This window comes from Acipenser ruthenus, chromosome 26, assembly GCF_902713425.1.
Source record: "Acipenser ruthenus chromosome 26, fAciRut3.2 maternal haplotype, whole genome shotgun sequence".
NCBI classification, from domain to species: domain Eukaryota; kingdom Metazoa; phylum Chordata; class Actinopteri; order Acipenseriformes; family Acipenseridae; genus Acipenser; species Acipenser ruthenus.
Window position 1 is genome coordinate 3,967,806 of NC_081214.1, and position 19,759 is coordinate 3,987,564.

General features: G+C 38.7%; 1 pseudogene; it reads left to right on the forward strand.

Moving 5' to 3' along the window:
* The first annotated feature begins 13,658 nt into the window (after positions 1-13,658).
* On the forward strand, positions 13,659-17,633 carry LOC117963375 (uncharacterized protein K02A2.6-like; annotated as a pseudogene).
* Positions 17,634-19,759: the final 2,126 nt, after the last annotated feature.

Below are 19,759 nucleotides of genomic sequence, written 5' to 3' on the forward strand. Positions count from 1 at the left end.
CCCACTTACAAAGTAATGTCTCTGCAGAGGGTTAAGTTGTATTTCTCTGAGGCTGAGCTAAAGCCACAAAAATCTTTGCTGTGGCCAGCTTTGCTCTGGCCAGCTTTGCTCATCATTTGCACTTGATTCCTCATTAGTTGGCCATATTAACATGCCAATAAGGAAATCGCAGAGGGAAAAAAGATATGCAAACATTTGGGTAAAGTGGAACCATACAAATTGCTATTGTCAAGTGTTCAAAACCATTAAAGATATTTGTCAAGCATTTACAATAGTGGCCAAATATATGACATGAGGCTGTATTTCCATCTGCATTTTTAGTATGCATATTGAAAATACATACTGTATATGTATATGCGAAAGCCTACCTGACATGAGCACAGCAATGGATAAACCCTTAATTCACATGTTTTAAAATAGAACGTTTCCTTGTATTTACCCAGCATATTGTAGCAATTTGTATGCAAATGTGTCTTTACCTTTCAGAAAAGTTGGAAACGTATAGTATAATTGGATGCCATTATAATACCAATACCCTGAAGGAACCCTTAGCAACAGTGACTCAATGGATTTTGGAGCAAATAGTCCAATGATACAATAATTCCACAGAGTGTATTGATTCACAGCACTGGCATGTCAAAACATGGAATACAACAATTGTATCCCAATTCTACTAATGCTAGCATCTGAGACATTGATTTCTGTACAAGGAGGGCTACAATACAATACAAAATGAATTATAAACTTGTACAATACTCACACCACACAATCTGATTTCAGCACTAACAAAATAGTAAAAGAGTACTGCGAGATGTTTAGTCATGTCAGAAAGAAGCATAGTATGCTGTCAATCTGTTTATTTTATATTACAAATCTATTGCAAATGCAAAACAGGAAAAAAGAGCAGCTGAACCCAAACAACATTAGTGGTACACCACATAACTATGTCAAGACAAACATATTGAGATTCGGGCTTCTCAGTCTGGTTGGTTGGATTTAAAGAGTAAGTAGTGGGGTTCCCAAAAATATAGCGTTCCACATCCCCACGTGTTGCCACAACTGTTTAAATAACATGCTTGTCGGTTTTCTTTTCATTGTTAACATCCTGACAACATTTTACACTTATAACTTTAAAGTCTGTTTCAAAGCTCTTTTCAAAATGTCCGCTCTAGTGCACTGATAGTGTCAGGATTATTGCCCACATTGTCAAACAGGTAACACAGCAATAACGATCTGTGATGTGGTATGGAACAGAAAAGCTAGAGCACTTGTTATGTTTTTTTTTTTAAATTGCTCTTCCTGCAGTGATTTATAGGACCGATCTTAAACCCCAGTGCACTAGAGCAGCCATTTTGAAAATAGTTGTCTACATTGTTTACATTAGACCTTTTTTCCTTGCTTGCGTGACCAATTGAGAATAAATTCCATGTAAGTATGTGAATCAATACTCCTTTCAACACTGAAGACATTGAAAAAGATTTCTAGTCGCTAAATGTATTTAATTTTAGTATTTCTTCATTTGGCACTATTTAGTGGTTTATAGTTATGGATAAAATATCTACTGGATGATCAACTTTACACAGCATATTAATCCTGTGCCACTGTGTAATTGATTGAAACTTACTTGTCATTACATCATGTCAAATAGGCAAGATACAGCAACTGTGTGCAGCAGTAAGTATCATAATCAAAGCCTGCTTTATCTCAGTAAACCAAGGGTTAAACACGGGATCCAAGCTTAGCCAAGAGTGGGCTGTCTGGATTTGATCTGCTATCTTTAAAACACGAAACAGAGAGAGCAATCACTTCTAATACAACGTAATAGTCCTATCTATGCATGTCTAAGCTTCTTTTAATTGAGACTTACAGGTATAACATTCATAATCGTCATGTACTGTATGTATTTGACTACTTAAAAACTTAAATACTGAAGGAAAGATAAAGAAAGCAAATGTATTAGCAGGAGGAAACGTTTCATAACCTTTTCTTCAATCTGTGTTAAGTGCATAAGGTCGTTTGGTGGGTATTCACTAAAATAAATATGCTTTAAAGAATATATATATATATATATATATATATATATATATATATATATATATATATATATATATATATATATATATATATAGTTTTTAACCCTGCCTTTTTATTCCACAAAAGAGAAATATTAGTGTGCATATACAGTTACAGTACCATGTCCCTCAACCGATACACAACAAAAGTCCAGATGTTCATATTTGTAGCTATTTCCTAAATCCACCAAGAAATAAATCTAAAATTAAAAATCCTTGCTGTACAGTAATTTCCTTTTTGACAGCGGTTCACTTTAAATAAAAGCCAAAACATGTCAAAATCAAAAATGTATTCCATTTGGTAACCAGACTTTAAAATTACATTTAAAAAATAAAACATGCTTTTAATCAGGCGCCTGTATATGCGCTTCAAACAGCAGTGACGTTGATTTCACAAATTAGAGTGAATCTATGCATCTTCTTTGGCACCCCTTACTGACATGAAAAATGTTAGCACATGTTCTGTGCTGTTTACTTTGCGAGCTTACACACTTCCATTGTCCACATAATTGCTCCAGCAATTAAAAGATGGACTTAAAGCTGAATTTAGGAAATTACATTGCATCTGATGATCTCTTTCTCTCATGTGAGTTTACGGGAATGCGTTATACTAAGTGTATCAAATGTATTAAAGGTTTTAGAATGATCAAGTATCTTTAATCCTCATTAATTACAGTATATCATTGTCAAAGCCTGACAAGCATTAAAATACAGGTGGCATACACAACCAATGGAAAACAAATATAAAATCAACAACACATTGGTCAATACCCAAATGCAAACCAATGCAAAGGTTTTTAGACGGCTAGGAATCTGTTATAAGAGATCTGTAAACATGTAAGGCAGTTCTAGTTATAACTAAAGTTTGTTTAGTTTTACTAAGCTCATTTGCTGCAGAAGGTCATTAATGCTGATATAGGTTAATCAGGTTTGAGTGGGGAAGGTACAGTAAGATGCAGGCAATAACAGCATCTAGTAATTTTAAAAGGCAGACAGATGCATCTTCAGATCAAAAGAAACTAAAACGTGAGCAGGTTCTATGTTCTAGCCTACAAAGTCTCTGTCTGGACATGACGATGTCTGACCAGTAGGAGTCGCACACGTGGAATAAGGCTCGATATCCCCAGTCGATTTCCCTTCCTAACCCCGCTGGACCAATTCATCACTACCTGTATTTGCAACTTGTGTGAAGGAATTCAGATTTTTGAAAACTTAGAATGCGAAATTTAAGCAGAAAGTCATCCTCTTTGGTTGAATTACCCAGCACATGCAAATCCTCATATCAAAACACAATTTGACACACGAAAATGTCCTGGAAAAGGATGACTCAGCTGTATACTGTGTTTTCTGGAAAGGCACAGCGCTGAGTGTGACTAATCAAATTTATAGTTGGTGCAGGAAACAGAACTCTAGCTAGCAACTGGAAAGATAATAATGTCTACTTCAGCCATAATTGTAAGTGGTTTAAATCTCTAACCTAAACCTTTTAGGTCACTGTCAAGCTTTTAAATGTAACATACTGCTCAATGTAGATCTGCTAAACAGATTGCTAAGACGAATTTCCGAAATCCCATTCCCAGACCTAAATGAGTTATTCTATAGCTGGCACGATCCTGGAGGGCCTGTGGTAATAGGGATAACAGATGCTTGACACAACCTGCTCCACTTTACTCAAATCATATAGTTCCACATGGAAGGTAAAGGCTATGTACAGTGTTTGAAAATGTTACTGGATAAATATACCTTTGTTGTCGACCTCAGGGCCTGTATTAATGGTATTCCCATACAGGTGCAAGCCTTTATTTGAAGGACAACCCCGGTCCACAAACATGTGATTCTGTATTTGAGAAGCTATCAGAATATGGCAAGAAAATAGTTTTGATTTATTGGACATTCCATGCAATAGAAGAGAAAGACCCACAACCACTTGGTACATGAGGAAATACACATACAGTAGTGACCGTAAAACTTCAAAAGCTGCATTCTGCTACTTACAATGACAGAACCCATCTTCCACTTAATGCAATTAGAATAGGTGTCATCTTCTGGGCCTGTAATGGTGATGGTGTCTTGTTACCTATAACATGGTTTCCCCACCTACCAAATGTCATTGTTTTGTGATAGTGTGTTTTTTTTTTACCACATCAGCAATACAAAGCAGCCTATTGACATCAAAGGCAAATCATCCTTTATGAGTTTACTGTTTGGTATATCAAGGCTTTTTTTCTGCTCTGTCCCATGATTAAGATGCTTGGCTAAAATTTTCCTTGGGTTAAGCAAAAGGAACATTAATACATCACGCAAGCCGGATACATTTTTCCCTTATCTGAACTGACTTCCAGTTCAATTTCAAGTTATTGTGCTTGAGTCTGCACAGTTACATTGATAAAGAGATACTGTACAAGCTACTGAGTATGCCTCAATGTTCCAGTCCAGTCCAGTTTAAAAAATGAATGTGTGCTCCAGTATATCCCACTAATCCTGAATTCTGCCATACATTTTTGCAGTGTGATACTAAATAAAAATGTCAAAGAACGTTAAATCCTTTTCCAGTATTTTGTACTTGTTATCTTACCAGCTTCTGGGTGCATTATCGTCTTGAAAGTAGCTAACAAATGCACCACTGTTGGGTGGACTTGATTCTTAAAGATTCTTAAGTAAACTACGACAGCTTTATAGTGGTGCAGGGATCACATGTCACATCACACGAGCAATCGAATTTGCATTCCCAGTTCCGGGGTGATGCCAAATCCAGATATTGAAAAATCGAAATGTTTGTCATTGACTTTAATAAAGTTTCTTTTAGCATTTCACAGTTATGGATGATGCCAAATCCAAACAGCCACAACTCAAAAGGCACAAGGTAAGTATCTGTATCAGTACTGATGTTTAACACATGCAGGACTGACGGAGGACACGCTAAGAGGGCGGGCAGTGTTACGAACCCCTGCTGTTTAGAAAGGATAAGTGAATTATCATTTTGAAAACATAAATGCAAAAGAAACCAGTAGGGATTAAACTTCAATATGTATCCAATAAATTGCTGTCTCGAGAGCACAATGATATTATAAGAAACAGTTGGAGCTATTCAAGGGTTGGACCTGGTTGTGCTCTCTGTAATTTGTTGACAGCCAGGACAGGTACTGTGAGACTACAGTCTAGACTACCTTCCTGGTTCCAAGAACACTGTCTCATGAATTACAGTAAACTCTGGGGCAAATAACACTGGATTAACTAACAAAAAGTGACATTGACAGGGGACAGTTTATGTCGAGATCTGTTCCCAATTAATTTAAAGAAAGTCATGGAGACTGTGGGAAGATATCAATTATTTATTAAATTAATTAATTAATTAATTAAATATCTACTTACAAGTCAAATCAATTATGCCTTTCCATAGGGAATACATTGTATATCTTAAGCACTTAAAACAGTCGATTTAAATGGCAGAGTTATTACTAATAATTTATATGCACGCTAACCTTGAATCAGCAAACACAAAAAATAAATGGCTGGAACAGTTTATCTTTTGGTTCGAGCATAAACATATGCAGAAAATTATTTGAAAACTTGAAACACATGTTATCGAGATGGGCGCCAGGTCTTCACAATGGCAGCCTTTTCATTTTTTTTAGGTAAAGGGTATATCTTTCTTTTTAAGAAGCTTTTTGATTTTTTTTATAACAATGTATTATATCTCAGTATGATAGATTGTATTGCACATGTCACTTACACAGTAAAATTCTGTTTTTAAAAAAGGACAATATATATGTCATTTTATACAATGAAAGACTTTTTGTTTCGATTGAGTAATCGTAGATGTGAACCTCTAAAATACCAAAAGCCATTGTAGAAAAAACTCGAGCCTGTTTCCAACAAGCTTTCTTTTTTATTGTTATGAAGTTAATATCCTGCTGTTGTATTGATAGTTACTTTACTACATCAATGATATTTATCAATTATACACAATAATGGAAACGTATTGTATATTGTGCAACACAAAAGCCATGACTGACATCTGTATGTCTTCCAGACTCAAGGCAAGCAGGGGGATAGCAAATTACTCTTTATGCATGTGGCTGTTTCTGAATACTAACACTGGTCATGTAGAACTGTTACTGTAGCGGCCAGGCAAACGGGTTTGTCGCAAACCTCATAAACCCGTGTTGCATTTTTTTTTATTATACTTCTTTTCTGTGATTTAAAAAGATAGGCATCCCGCTTTCTCAGCTGGCAAGCAATCCTGCATCAGGAGAAGAGACAGGGAGACCTGAAGTGACTAGCGGAAGTTCAGGAGTCTGAAGTCTGTATAATTATGCATGGCTATACAAACTACCATATCATATCACCAAGAATTTATTTGATCTTCTTGGGGTTTTTTTATACCATTGCTGCTGCTGCTGGGGTTTCAACACATTCCTTGCAAATCCTGTCATTGTATTATATATATTTTTTCAGTCCCATATTGCATTTTGTAGTCTGGATGTGTTGCTGGAGCCAGACATTAGTTTTACAACGTACTTTCTTCCATAAAGACTTGTAGTTCTGAACCTCGATTATATATTTCCACAATAAACTGCATGTCATTATAATTATAGTTTTACCTTAGAATTCTCATTGAGTGCTTTGAAGGACAAATTATATGTAGTCAGTAATGTAAATATATTTAAACCAAGTGGACATTGATCTGAAAACTCAAGATGCATGCAAGTGGCACTACAACAATGTACTCCAATCCATCTATGACTAATAAGTAATTACAAGCACAATATGATACTTACAAAAATGGGACAATACTACACTAGGGCTTTGTTTGCAGAGTGAGTTTTAAGAGTACTGTACACTACTTAATAAAGTAATTAGTTCACCTGGCCTTTTAATCTTGGATATGGTCATGACCATGCTTCCTCTGTCCAGGTAGGTGAAATTGCATTAATATTCTTCTGTTTTCTACAGTGCTCCCTACATTTTATGCATTCACAGTATCTGACTGTCTCCTAAACAGACTAGCGGCTTCAGCAAAAAAAAATGTGCTCGGCAGTTGCTAAAAATCGCATGGATGTTCGGATGTTTACTTAAACTGAGATCACATCAGATAAAACACACGTCCTGCCCTGTGTGGCTTCTCTCTTTCAGCCATACAGAAACATCTTTTAAGTTCTTATGCTTATTAACATCTGAGCATCACATCAATAAAAATCCCTCCATCACTGCAGCCCCCCTCACCCCTTTTATCATTCACGCTTCCCAGAAATAACAATTTTTGAAGATCTGCAACTCAAGACCGCAGTCGCAACGGCTTATCCTTGCCTATATACTGTATATATACATAAAAAAAAAAGTAAAACGTTATATATATATATATATATATATATATATATATATATATATATATATCAATAGAAAGACCATTAAATATTCTTTAAATTGATGTAAGGCAAAAAAAAGCAAAGAGTAGAAACATGCAAAAAAGACTTTTGCACAGCAGTGAATATATATATATATATATATATATATATATATATATATATATATATATATATATATATATATATATATACGTACTTCCTGCTGTGTTGGTGTCATCAAAGGAAAGGATTGATTACAGAGTTTCCTTCTTAAGCACTGTATGTAATAGAGTATTGTGTTTGTGTTGGATTTCTATACAAGAACAATGCTTCAGTTTCACAGGAATGCACCAGACCCGTTTGCAGTTTCATCATAAATAGAGACAAGCTCCTGGCAATATCACTTAGGTTACCAAACCAGCAGTTAACATGAACAGTCACACATCTGGTGTTTATGTTTACCCATTCAAGTGCTTGGTCCCATCTAAGTGATTGTAAAAGGGTTTTGCTGTATGTGTTTTTTAAGGCTGGGTATTAATACATGTCGTTAATCTCAGTACATCTGCCTGCCTGCTTGCCTGCCTGCCTGCCTGTCTGTCTTGGAAACAAGGAGGGTTTTTTGTTCACGGCTGATTTCTAAAGGCTGTTACTTGTGGCTGTGCCCAACTCCCCCACCTGCTTACAGTAAGAGCAGCCAAACGTCCAATTTTAAACCCCATGGTGATTTATTTTAAAACCAAGTTACCAGGAAAATTTCCTAAAGGCTTTACCCAAACAAAACACCAATTAAGATATGATTTAAGACAACATGGCAGTGAAGCAGTTCGGTCATGAGGGTATGTTCCAGTAGTGTTAGATGAGAGAGCAAGGTATACAAAAGAATGTGTAGTCACGCAATTACTGAATACATACACTCTCTAGGGTATCCTGACTCCTTTATGGAAGGGTTGACTATTATCTTACACTGTCTTGAGTTCTACATATGAAGTAAGAATAGATTATACAGATTATCCTTTAAAATGGCACAGAGGCATTTATGTTTGCTGGTGGTAGAAAGGAGGAATAACAATAAATGTATCTTGAAACCTAAGCAAATAATATTATTATTATTTATTTTTTTTTGCATTTGTTGAACATACTTCCTTTTCCAACCATATTGTGATAATGGAGGCCAGTTCCCACCTGTACCAATACCAATGAAGCTGCTGCGCATAAAACCATTGGAGACTCCAGAAATTAAGAGACTGACATCATAGTTCAGATCATTCATATTCCAGTGTACATTTCTGTTGGTTGAATAGTTTCAAACACCTGCAGACCAAAACATCTTCATTCTGGTTTAACAATTGGAGCCTGGTCACAGCTTGCGGTTTATCAGTTAACTTTAACAGGTGTCATATAAAAACTGAGGGTCTTGGCGTAACTGTTTATTGATGTTCCTCCCGGCTTGTGCTTCCACAGCTCACACTGAGGGACACACGGGGGTCATTCATAGTCCCACCTCGCTGGCTGCCATTCAGCCTTATTAAATGGCAAAGCCTCGAGAATTTTAACAGAAGTGTTTTGAGAAGGACTCTCAAGGATAGTGAAGGGCCCAGAGAAATTCCTAAAGATGTGACAGACAGACCAGTTCTCAAACTGCTGTGTGAACTCTGAAATAAACTCTGAAGAGCGCAGTTGGCAGTTTAAACATCCTTAAACTTTGGCCCCCAACAGAAGTGAAAATTGGGTTTATGTTCTTACTGTATAAAACAATAAGTGACAGCCTGAATTAAGACCTGGCTTTCAACTTGTCGGGAAAGTCATTCCTCATTTCATTCAAAACATGAGACAATGTAAGCTTTCAGCTCTGACAGCACCACTCTCGCTCTCTGTAGAGTTGATGGGCGAACAGAGTCACAGTGTTTGAATGGAATGGAAACGCTGTTCAGTCCTGGCACTAAGGATACTCCAGACAAGCAATGGCAGATTGAGGGAAAAACAATAACTAATTATTTACAGAACCTAGAAACCCCCCCAAATGATCACAAACATCATGAATAGAAAGGGTGATAAGCAATTAAAATTACATTTGATGGTACATAATCTTTAACATTTTACAGTATGAAGAAAACTGTCTGAAAGTACAAAGTGCCCCACCCTATGGAAACGTTCAAATGTATAAATTGGCTACACAGAGAAGCAGATGAGCAGGTCATCATTCATCCTTGATTAGACACCTACTTCTGTACCGCTATACCATGTCCTCAGGTATTCCCAGGTTTGATTTCACTGGACTCCACATGTATTCTTCACCTACTTTGGATAAGAATGCACTGTATATTTTGTGATTGTCTGTGATAATTCTGAGATCCTGTATTTAACTGATTGGTGATTCTATGCCAAATCAACTAATGGTCCCCACATAACCTTCTCTGATGTCAACCAATCTAATTTCAGTGATAGTGGACTGTATAGTATATTAGGCATTTTTTTCTCCATTTCAGAGTCTGGACCATGGGCATAGAGAGCACAGTTTTAAGCAGCCAGTAAAGTGCCTCTAAATAATGAGCCTGGCAAAGATGTAGATGAATATTTTTAAAATATATTTTTGAAAAGTTTCACTGACAAAGTATTTAGCATTTCCCTGCTGTATTTTCTGAATAAGTACACTAATTTAGAGTTTATGGCGTGCTAACTCTCAATCTCAGTATGTATTTACAGGTGCTATGACAGGTCCACAGGCCAAACTTCAAGCTGGGGTTGGTCAAACATTAATCTAAAAAATGGCTTTGACAGTCCATAACTAGTCCAGATTTCAACTGGACCGGAACTATATATTGCAATCCCCTTACTTTTAACATGTTAAAGAAAATCTTTTTGGTCAGTGAAAAGCAAACAAAACAACAATACGATACCAAACGATACCTAAAAGGTTACTTTAATTAAAAAAATAATGAATTGAACCAGGCTAACCACAAGTGGAAATCGTTCACAACAGCATACCTGATTCCTCATATTAATTGCACTCTCTTTACTCATTGTTTGTTCTTCTTCTATACCACTAGGCGTTAGCCTGACACATGCACTGCACATGTTGGGCCATACGTGACTTAAGGGGTTTAAGCATGCATAAGCATGTCTTTTTTCATTTTAAAAGGGTTGCTCAATTGTTGTCACAAAAACGTCGTAGCTGAGCTTTCCTAATACAAGGCCACAGAATTAAGCGTGGTCGTTACAAGCTGTTAAAAAAAAGAAAACAGGTAGTACACACAGTAGTCCATTTTCAATCACATGAACAGATCCAAATCCAACTTCTAACTTGTGTTTGCACCCTGTTACTGGCAGCAAAGGGTTAAGAAGCAGAGAGAATGATTGGTCAATGGCATATAAAAAGTAATGGAAAGAGCCTCTTTTTTCGAGTTGTTGTGAGGTATTTACAGAACCTGCCGGGGCTATAAAGACTGACCCAGGGACTAGCAGGCGGTAAATATTTTAACTGCTATAATCTGTTATAATCAATTTTAATTCTCGCCCTTGGACCTCTGGGACGGCAACGAGGTCCAGCAGCACTTATGTGCAAAACAACATGCTGCGTTTAGGCAGAGCGTGTAATGACCATGAGGCGGGACAGTAATTCACTCATTACATTCATAAATCCAAGAGCAAGTCTCAGGTTTATCCTGCTTGAGATCAGTTCCGATCTATGTTAGACATTGCAACATTTCAAAAAACTTTGGGCCAACACTGATTGTGGGCTAACTAACATCCACAGTTAAATATGTGTCTCAAATGGGTAATTTGTTTTATTTGACCTGCTCTTTGAATTGTTCAGCTGGGAATAAAATAAAAAAAGGAAAGTGCACAACAAAGCACAAAATGAAGCAACTAGTACGACACCCTAACCATATGTGCAATAGTCCAAGGCAAGCATTTCAATACATGGATGCCTTCCCCAACACTAACCAAGGTGCTTTGTTGAATGTTTATATCCAGCAATCAAGATAAAATGCATAACTTGCCAACACCTTGTGTTCTTACTCATATGAAATTAATTTTAAAAGCTTATTTGGAAAACAACCATGTACAATACTTGGAAAAATTATATATATATATATATCTTTTTTAAAAAATAAAAATAAAACATGTTATACATCTTTTTTTCTGACACATAGTTGGAAACATTTTAATTTGACTAACTTTTCCTTACAGAGGATTTCAATTCTGCTTTTATGGAACTACATTTACATAATGTACATCCATTTAAGTAAGCCTCTCCAAATCACCTTGAGACTCCAGCCTCAGGTCCTGGTTACCATAGCAATGCCATGAATTGTGCTGTTTTTCCATCTGTGACTCCAAGACCTGTGAGATCAACTCAAAGTACCTGGGATATGCAGTCCTGTATGCACTGATAGCAATGCAACGCACTGTACACTGTGTTAGTTGATTATACGTTTGGGGTCTGAAAGCACATTGTATAACTAATTCCCATTATATTCCAATACTAGCGTTCAGTAAATTGAGAGCTGGATCAGATAGCTGCTTTAAAATTCAAATGGAAGTCTTCCTTCCTGTCCCAGTGTTATGGAAAGGATGCTATTGGATCATTTCAAGTACCAAAAACTAATAAATTAATTTAGTAAATCTTATATGGAATATAATGCTTGCCTCAAAAGAAACAATATTATTATTATTATTATTATTATTATTATTATTATTATTATTATTATTATTATTGATAATAATAATAATATTACAGTATATAGTTTGGTAACGGTTTGGAATACTGGGAGCTCTTTGGAGCTGCATTTACCACCCAATGCAAAATCAATGGATTTCAGTCCTTTAATTGCCGATTTGTATACAAAATCCATTTCACGCAAGTCTTAAAATCAACAAACGGATATTAAGAGCATGTCAACAACATTCTCGGTTGGCGCTTTGCTTCTAGTGTAAACAGAGCATTCTAAAGTTTGTTTTATAAAGAGCTAGCGATGTTTTGCATTACCAAGCGTTATTAGTACAGCATGCTGGATTAGCACCATTTCTCAGTTAATCAATACCATGTAATAATGATTAAGATTTGGTGGTATGCAGAAACATTCTCAAGCAGGAGGGAATTGCTTTTGCATACATGACATATATTCCTTAAATCCTTTCAATAAAACCATCTGGATGGAAAATTACATTCCAAATGCTTTTTCAATCTGCAAAACCGTCCAAGTTAGGAAATCGTAGTTGTCTGTCTTTCATAAGGGGGCAAAAAAATAAAATAGAAAGGACCATTGGATGGCCACTGAACTGACATTGCTTAAACAATACCAATCAAGGGTACAAATTTGGCGCTATGGCGCTAGATTCTAGTGCCAGGGTACCTCATACATTACATTCTAGCGCCAGTAGACATGTTAATTAAAAAAAAAAGGTATTGCTTAGCAACCATAGATGATGATAGTTTCTCATTGGGTCAGGGCTAATCACATGACCCCCCCCCCCCCACACTCATCCACATACACAGGAGAGAAGGTTCGTGTCGTGTGGGAAAGTGGTAGCAAACATGTCGCAGAGCACTTTTTCACGGTTATCAATTAAATCTTTGTTCAGCAAGTCAAAAAGGTATGTGGGCAATAGTAGACTAATACATTGTAAAAGACTGTTTCGTGTTCGCGTTCGTTTTACTGCGAAAGTTAAGCATAGCTAGTTCATAAAAACATTTTGTTGATTAAAAAATACTAATATAATAACAGGTTTATGTTAAAAGAAAATCAGTTGTTGCAACTAATGTAAATCTAATCAATTCATAAAATCTACTGTAGCTGAATTCATGAGCTATTGTTTCGTAAATATAATACTACTATGACTACTACTACTACTACTAATAATAATAATAATAATAATACCCCTGGTAACAATAACACTTTCATATCTTAGCGTTTATTTTAGGCTATCATAGCCCTGCTAGCACTACTAGCCTCTACTGCAGAAACCATTGCAGAGCAACAAAATCAATGGCACATGTAGAGTATTGGAGTGTTATGGCTTTAAGCAACGTATGCTAGACAGGTCAAAGGGCAGAAGGCGGGGGTTGGGGAGAAAAAAGGTTTTGTCTGGAGAACGGGGTCTGGTGCATGGCTGGTGTAATAAAAAACCAAGAGTTCACTTATTAAACACGTCTGGCTTGAATACTTTACATTGGCGACGAGGATAAAACTGCTCTGAAGGTTTCCAAGAAAAAACAAAACAAAAAAAAAACAGAATGGCGGCATACGGCAAAATTGAAGAATATAAGACAGAACAAGAGGACTGGATTCAGTATACGGAGAGACTGTCGCAGTATTTCATCGCAAATTAAATTAAAGAAACTGAAAAGCAACATGCAATCTTGCTTAGTGTGTGCGGGGCTAAAACGTATAGCCTTTCGAGAAGTTTAGTGGCTCCACTTAAACCTAGTGAAAAAAACATTTGCCGAGCTCGTGGCAGCTCTTACAGAGCATTATAATCCGAAACCATCAGCCATAGTACAGAGATTTAAATTTGATAGCTGTTCTCGCAAGCCAGGCATATCAGTAGCTGGGTTCGTAGCAGAACTCCGCGCACTTTCAGAATATTGCGAGTTCGGAGACACATTGAATGACCGTTTGAGAGACAGACTAGTGTGTGGAATTAACAACGAACGCATACAACGCCGATTACTGTCAGAGTCGGCGCTGGATTTCAGAAAGGCACTGGATATTGCGCAAGGGATGGAAATTGCAGCAAAAAATACTTCCGATCTGCAGGCTACAACAAGCGGCATTCTACTGTTAAGCACAGGTACTGTCAATGAGATTTCATACGATAAATCAGGAAGACAGACCAGTTACTCAGAGAACCAGCACAAATTGCCATGTTATAGATGTGGGGGTAAGCACTCACCTGATGTCTGTAATTTTAAAGATGCTGAGTGTTACTCCTGTAAAAAGCGTGGCCATGTTGCCAGAGTCTGTCGTAGTAAAAAGAAAGATACACGGAAACAGCCCAGGAAGGAGGAATCGATGCACGTAGTGGAGGAGGAAAGTGAAGTGTATACAATGTTCAATGTAAGAAGCAAGCAGCAGAGGGAAAAGCCAATCACTGTAGAGGTTATTATAAATGACCAAGTAACCACCATGGAGATTGATACTGGAGCTTCAGTATCAATAATTAGTGAATCAACTTACAACAGAAACTGGCTTTTGGACAATAAACCTGAACTTACCACATCTGATGTGGTTCTACGCACCTATACAGGGGAACAAGTTCCAATACTGGGGTCCATCAGCGTTTTGGTTAAATACCAAGGACAAGAGATATGTTTACGACTCACTGTAGTTAAAGGGGAAGGCCCCAGTCTACTGGGTCGGGACTGGTTAAAACAGTTGAAACTAAACTGGACAGAGCTACACAAGCTGCAGGATACAAAACATTGTTGGAGAAGCATAGCGAACTCTTTCAAAGTGGTTTAGGTACACTCAGGGGAACGACAGGAAAAATTCAGGTGGACCCAGCAGCTAGGCCACGTTTTTTCAAACCGAGACCAGTCCCATACGCCATGAAAGACAAAGTGGATCAAGAACTGGACCGATTGATAGCAGAAGGGGTTATTGAACCAGTACAGTTTTCTGAGTGGGCAGCCCCAATAGTACCAATCCTAAAAGCAGACGGCAGTGTACGTATATGTGGGGACTACAAGGTCACAGTTAACCAAGCGGCAAGGATAGATACATACCCCATTCCCAGGATTGAAGATCTTTATGCTACGCTCGCCGGAGGACAGAAATTTACAAAAATTGATTTGAGCAATGCTTACCTGCAAATTCTACTGGACAAAGGATCCAAACCTTATGTGACCATTAACACACATCGGGGACTGTTTTGCTATAACCGCTTGCCTTTTGGAGTGTCAGCAGCACCTGGCATTTTTCAAAGAATAATGGATTCGCTCTTACAGGGCATACAGGGTGTGTGTGTGTACCTTGATGACATTCTCATTACAGGCAGAACTGAACAGGAACATCTTGCAAATTTATAGGAAGTGTTACACAGGCTCTCACAATCAGGAATGCGTATAAAAAAAGACAAGTGTGTTTTCCAGGCTCCTGAAGTCATCTATTTGGGACATAAGATAGACGCAGCCGGTCTACATCCCGTGGAAGAGAAAGTGAGAGCCATATCAGAAGCTCCAGCCCCAAAATCTGTTACTGAGCTAAAATCCTTTCTTTGCCTGCTCAACTATTATGGACGTTTCTTGCCAAATTTGTCCACAGTTTTAGCACCATTGCATAAACTGTTGCAGAAACAGGTCCGGTGGCATTGGGGTTTGGAGCAGACAAAGGCGTTTACGCAGGCAAAGGCTCTGCTGCAGTCTTCAGACGTATTGGTGCACTATGATGGTAAGAAAGCCCTGGTGTTATCATGTGACACTTCGCCTTATGGATTGGGAGCTGTGCTTGCACATAGGATGTCGGATGGTTCAGAGCGGCCCATCAGCTATGCATCACGCTCTTTGGCACCTGCCGAGAAAAAGTATTCTCAACTGGAGAAGGAAGGGCTGGCTGTTATTTTTGGCGTAAAAAGGTTCCATTGCTATCTGCTGGGCAGACATTTTACAATAAATTCAGATCACAAGCCTCTCCAGAGCTTGTTCAATGAAAATAAACCAATACCCCCAATGGCCTCGGCTAGAATTCAGCGCTGGGCTCTAATGTTGGGTGCATATGACTACAGTTTCCGATATAAACCGGGGGAGGACCTTGGCAACGCAGATGCACTGAGCAGACTTCCTTTACCAGAAGGCCCACAAAAAGTGCCAATGCCAACTGAAACAGTTCTTTCATTGGAATGGCTCTCAACGTCCCCGTTAGATGTGAGACAGGTCAGCAAGGCTACCGAAAGAGACCCAGTGTTATCAAGGATACGCAGAATGGTTACAAATGGTTGGGTGGGGTTGCCAAATAGGGAAACCAAGCCTTATTTTAGCAGGAAACAAGAAATAAGCAGCATGGAAGGTTGTCTCCTGTGGGGAGCACGTGTCATCATTCCACCTACAATGAGACCGCAAGTCCTAAAATTACTGCATGAGGCACACCCAGGGATAGTGCGCATGAAGTGTTTGGCATGGAGCTATCTGTCGTGGCCGAAAATGGACCAGGAATTAGAAAAGAAGGTCCAGGAATGTACCAGATGCCAAGCAAATCGGCACGCCCCTCCAGAGGCACCGCTACATCCCTGGAAATGGCCACAAAAACCATGGGAAAGAATTCATGTGGATTATGTTGGTCCTGTTAATGGAAAAATGCTCCTGGTGATAGTGGATGCGCATTCCAAGTGGATCGAGGTCCACCCGATGACCTCGTCCACAGCTGAGGCTACTATTGACAGACTCAGAGTCACTTTTGCTGCTTTAGGACTGCCAGAATCAGTTGTTTCCGACAATGGACCACAGTTTGTGAGAGAACTATTCAGGCAGTTTATGGACCAAAATGGCATTAAGCACATTAAAACATCCCCTTATCACCACTCCTCTAACGGTTTAGCAGAGAAGGCAGTTCAGACAATCAAGGAAGGATTCAAGAAAATGGAAAAGGGGAATATGAAGTCGAAACTGATCAGGTTTCAAGTACAGGGTGACGCCCCAAGCCACCACAGGAAAATCCCCAGTGGAGCTCCTGATGGGACGGAAACTTCGCACCCACCTGGATTTGCTATACCCAGATGAGAGAGCCAGGGTTGAGCAGAAACAGGCGCAACAGAAAGCAAATCATGATATATACACGCCAGACAATGGTTCTTTAAGGTGGGGGACAGTGTGTTTGCTTGCAACTTTGGCACAGGGCCGCAGTGGTTGTCAGGCACCATAAGCAAACAGACAGGTCCAGTGTCATACGTTGTACAATTGCAAGATGGTAGAGCCTGCCGGAGACATGTGGACCATGTCGGTAGGGGTTTTCCTAAAGAACCTGAGACAAACATGCCGCAGCCTGACAGTCCCCAACTACAAGTAAAGGACACTGCGTCTGACCAGCCCAGTGTGGACCAGGGTGACTCAAGGACAAAGACACAGGATCAGCTTGCAAACTATGAAGAAGAACAGGAGATTCTAGAAGACACTTCTGAGAATCAGGACATTACAGTGGGGGACCAAACAGAAGACACAGCCCCTTTGCGTCGCTCTAGTCGTATCCCGAAGCCTCGGGTACTGATGGACTGGTAAAAGCTAAAACCAGATAGTTACAGGCAGTTACGGAAGAGAGGGCAGAATAATCCCTCATAATTGTCTGGAGGAACAGGGTAGTCCACCCCTGTCCTCATAGTGGGGTCAGGGATTGTTTGTGTTCTTGTTCTACATGTTATTATTAATAATAGTATTTTGTTTAAAAAAATAAAAATATAGGGGTTGACAAATACTTAAAGGGGGAGGAATGTAGAGTATTGGAGTGTTACGGCTTTAAGCAACGTATGCTAGACAGGTCAAAGGGCAGAAGGCGTCTGGCTTGAATACTTTACAGCACATGTCACAATAAAAACGGTCTGCAGCACATACTGATTAGAGGAACATGCCATGGCAATCACAAAGGAAAGGGTGGAGCTTAGCAATTACTTGGCCTGGTTCTCTTGTGATTGGATGAGATGCTAAACAACTTGCATATCATTTCCGTTGGGGGCTGGCTGGGCTTGCAGGGTATAAGCTGTCCAACTATCAGATCAGAGTTGTCTCTTAATCAGTCCAAAGAGACAAGCGGGAAGCTTTGTTCATGAGAGCTGAGCATCATCTCACTTTAGATAGCTCCTTTTAAAGCCAGCAAAGGCATCGTTTTAAGAGGGTGCATTTCATCATGGCATATATTTGGTATGTCTTGTAAGTTGGTCTAGTGTAGACTAAGATAGCACCCTTTTCTCTGATTCAAACCTTGCATCAGTTGTCCAACAGGACCCCATATCCTGGTATGTTAACATATAAGCAGTCCTCGTTAAGAATCAAGGGATATTTAATTGCTAGCACCTGGAACAAGCTCTGGATGTTTAATTGTGCAAATCCTCTACGTAATGTCTGTGATCTCTCCAGTGAACCAGCTCTGAAGGTCCTGTCGTTAACATGTAGCGTGAAAACTAATGAATCTCAGGCTGTCAGTTTGGGCACTGTGTTACTGTGGCAAGCTTAGTCTGGGACATTCAGTATACTTCCAGTCGAGACAGCTGCAGCAGCTTGGGAGAGAGTCAGCACCCCTTTGGTACAGACACAGAAAGGAAAAAGCGAACCTTTGGCTGTTGAAATCTGATTTACTGGATTTTAATGTTTCAGTGCATATGCCCAGTTCAACTTAGCTGGCATACAGTATTTACAGCATTGTCTTAATGGTCAAAACAGGTATTATTATTATTATTATAATTTGTTTATTTAGCAGACGCCTTTATCCAAGGCGACTTACAGGGACTAGGGTGTGCGAACTATGCATCAGCTGCAGAGTCACTTACAACTACGTCTCACCCGAAAGACGGAGCACAAGGAGGTTAAGTGACTTGCTTTTCTTTAACCACTGGACCACACAGCCTCCTCTGTATAAGGAAGCAAGAGGTAAGCGTATGGTACAGGTATGGGGCAGATGTTATGCCAGTGTTGCTTAGTCCTAGCTATATTAAACCCCTCATAGACAACTACCAGTTTATTATTCTCCAAACCCTCTCCTTTCATAGCCCAGAAGACAGAAGGATACGAGGACCAACAGTAAAATTGGTGTACTGCATATGTAATACTTACAATTAGGAGTAGTTAGCGTAGTTAAATAAATAGACAAAAGCTAAATTCGATTAAGTGAATGGCAGTTTAAATTGTAACCTTGTTATCTGAACCAGATCCAGCATCACATTTTTCTCACTCTGCTTCAAATAGGTATCAAATGCACTTCTAGATCACCACTTAGTGTCTCATGACCTGACCAAGTGCAGCGATGATAAAGTGATGCTTAATGCAGAGATCCTCACATTCCATGAAACATTTTCAAAGCTCAGGCTGTGTTGAGCTCAATTAATGACACTTCTGGATTTATTTGTTGGCAGATATCCTAATTAATTGGTTTTTACATAGACTCACTAAACTGACAGCTCAATTGCTTGTTTTCCAGTCTATTTTAAGTCTCCAAGTTGTGTATTTCTCTCCACTATATACAATCTCTTCCTGGCTGTTTTTAAGTGCTGATATTAGTTAACTATGAAAACGATGAGTGGGTTATAGCATGCACTAGGATGTATCCCATTGCACATGATACACTTTGGTAGAACATTATTATTATTATTATTATTATTTATTTCTTAGCAGATGCCCTTATCCAGGGCGACTTA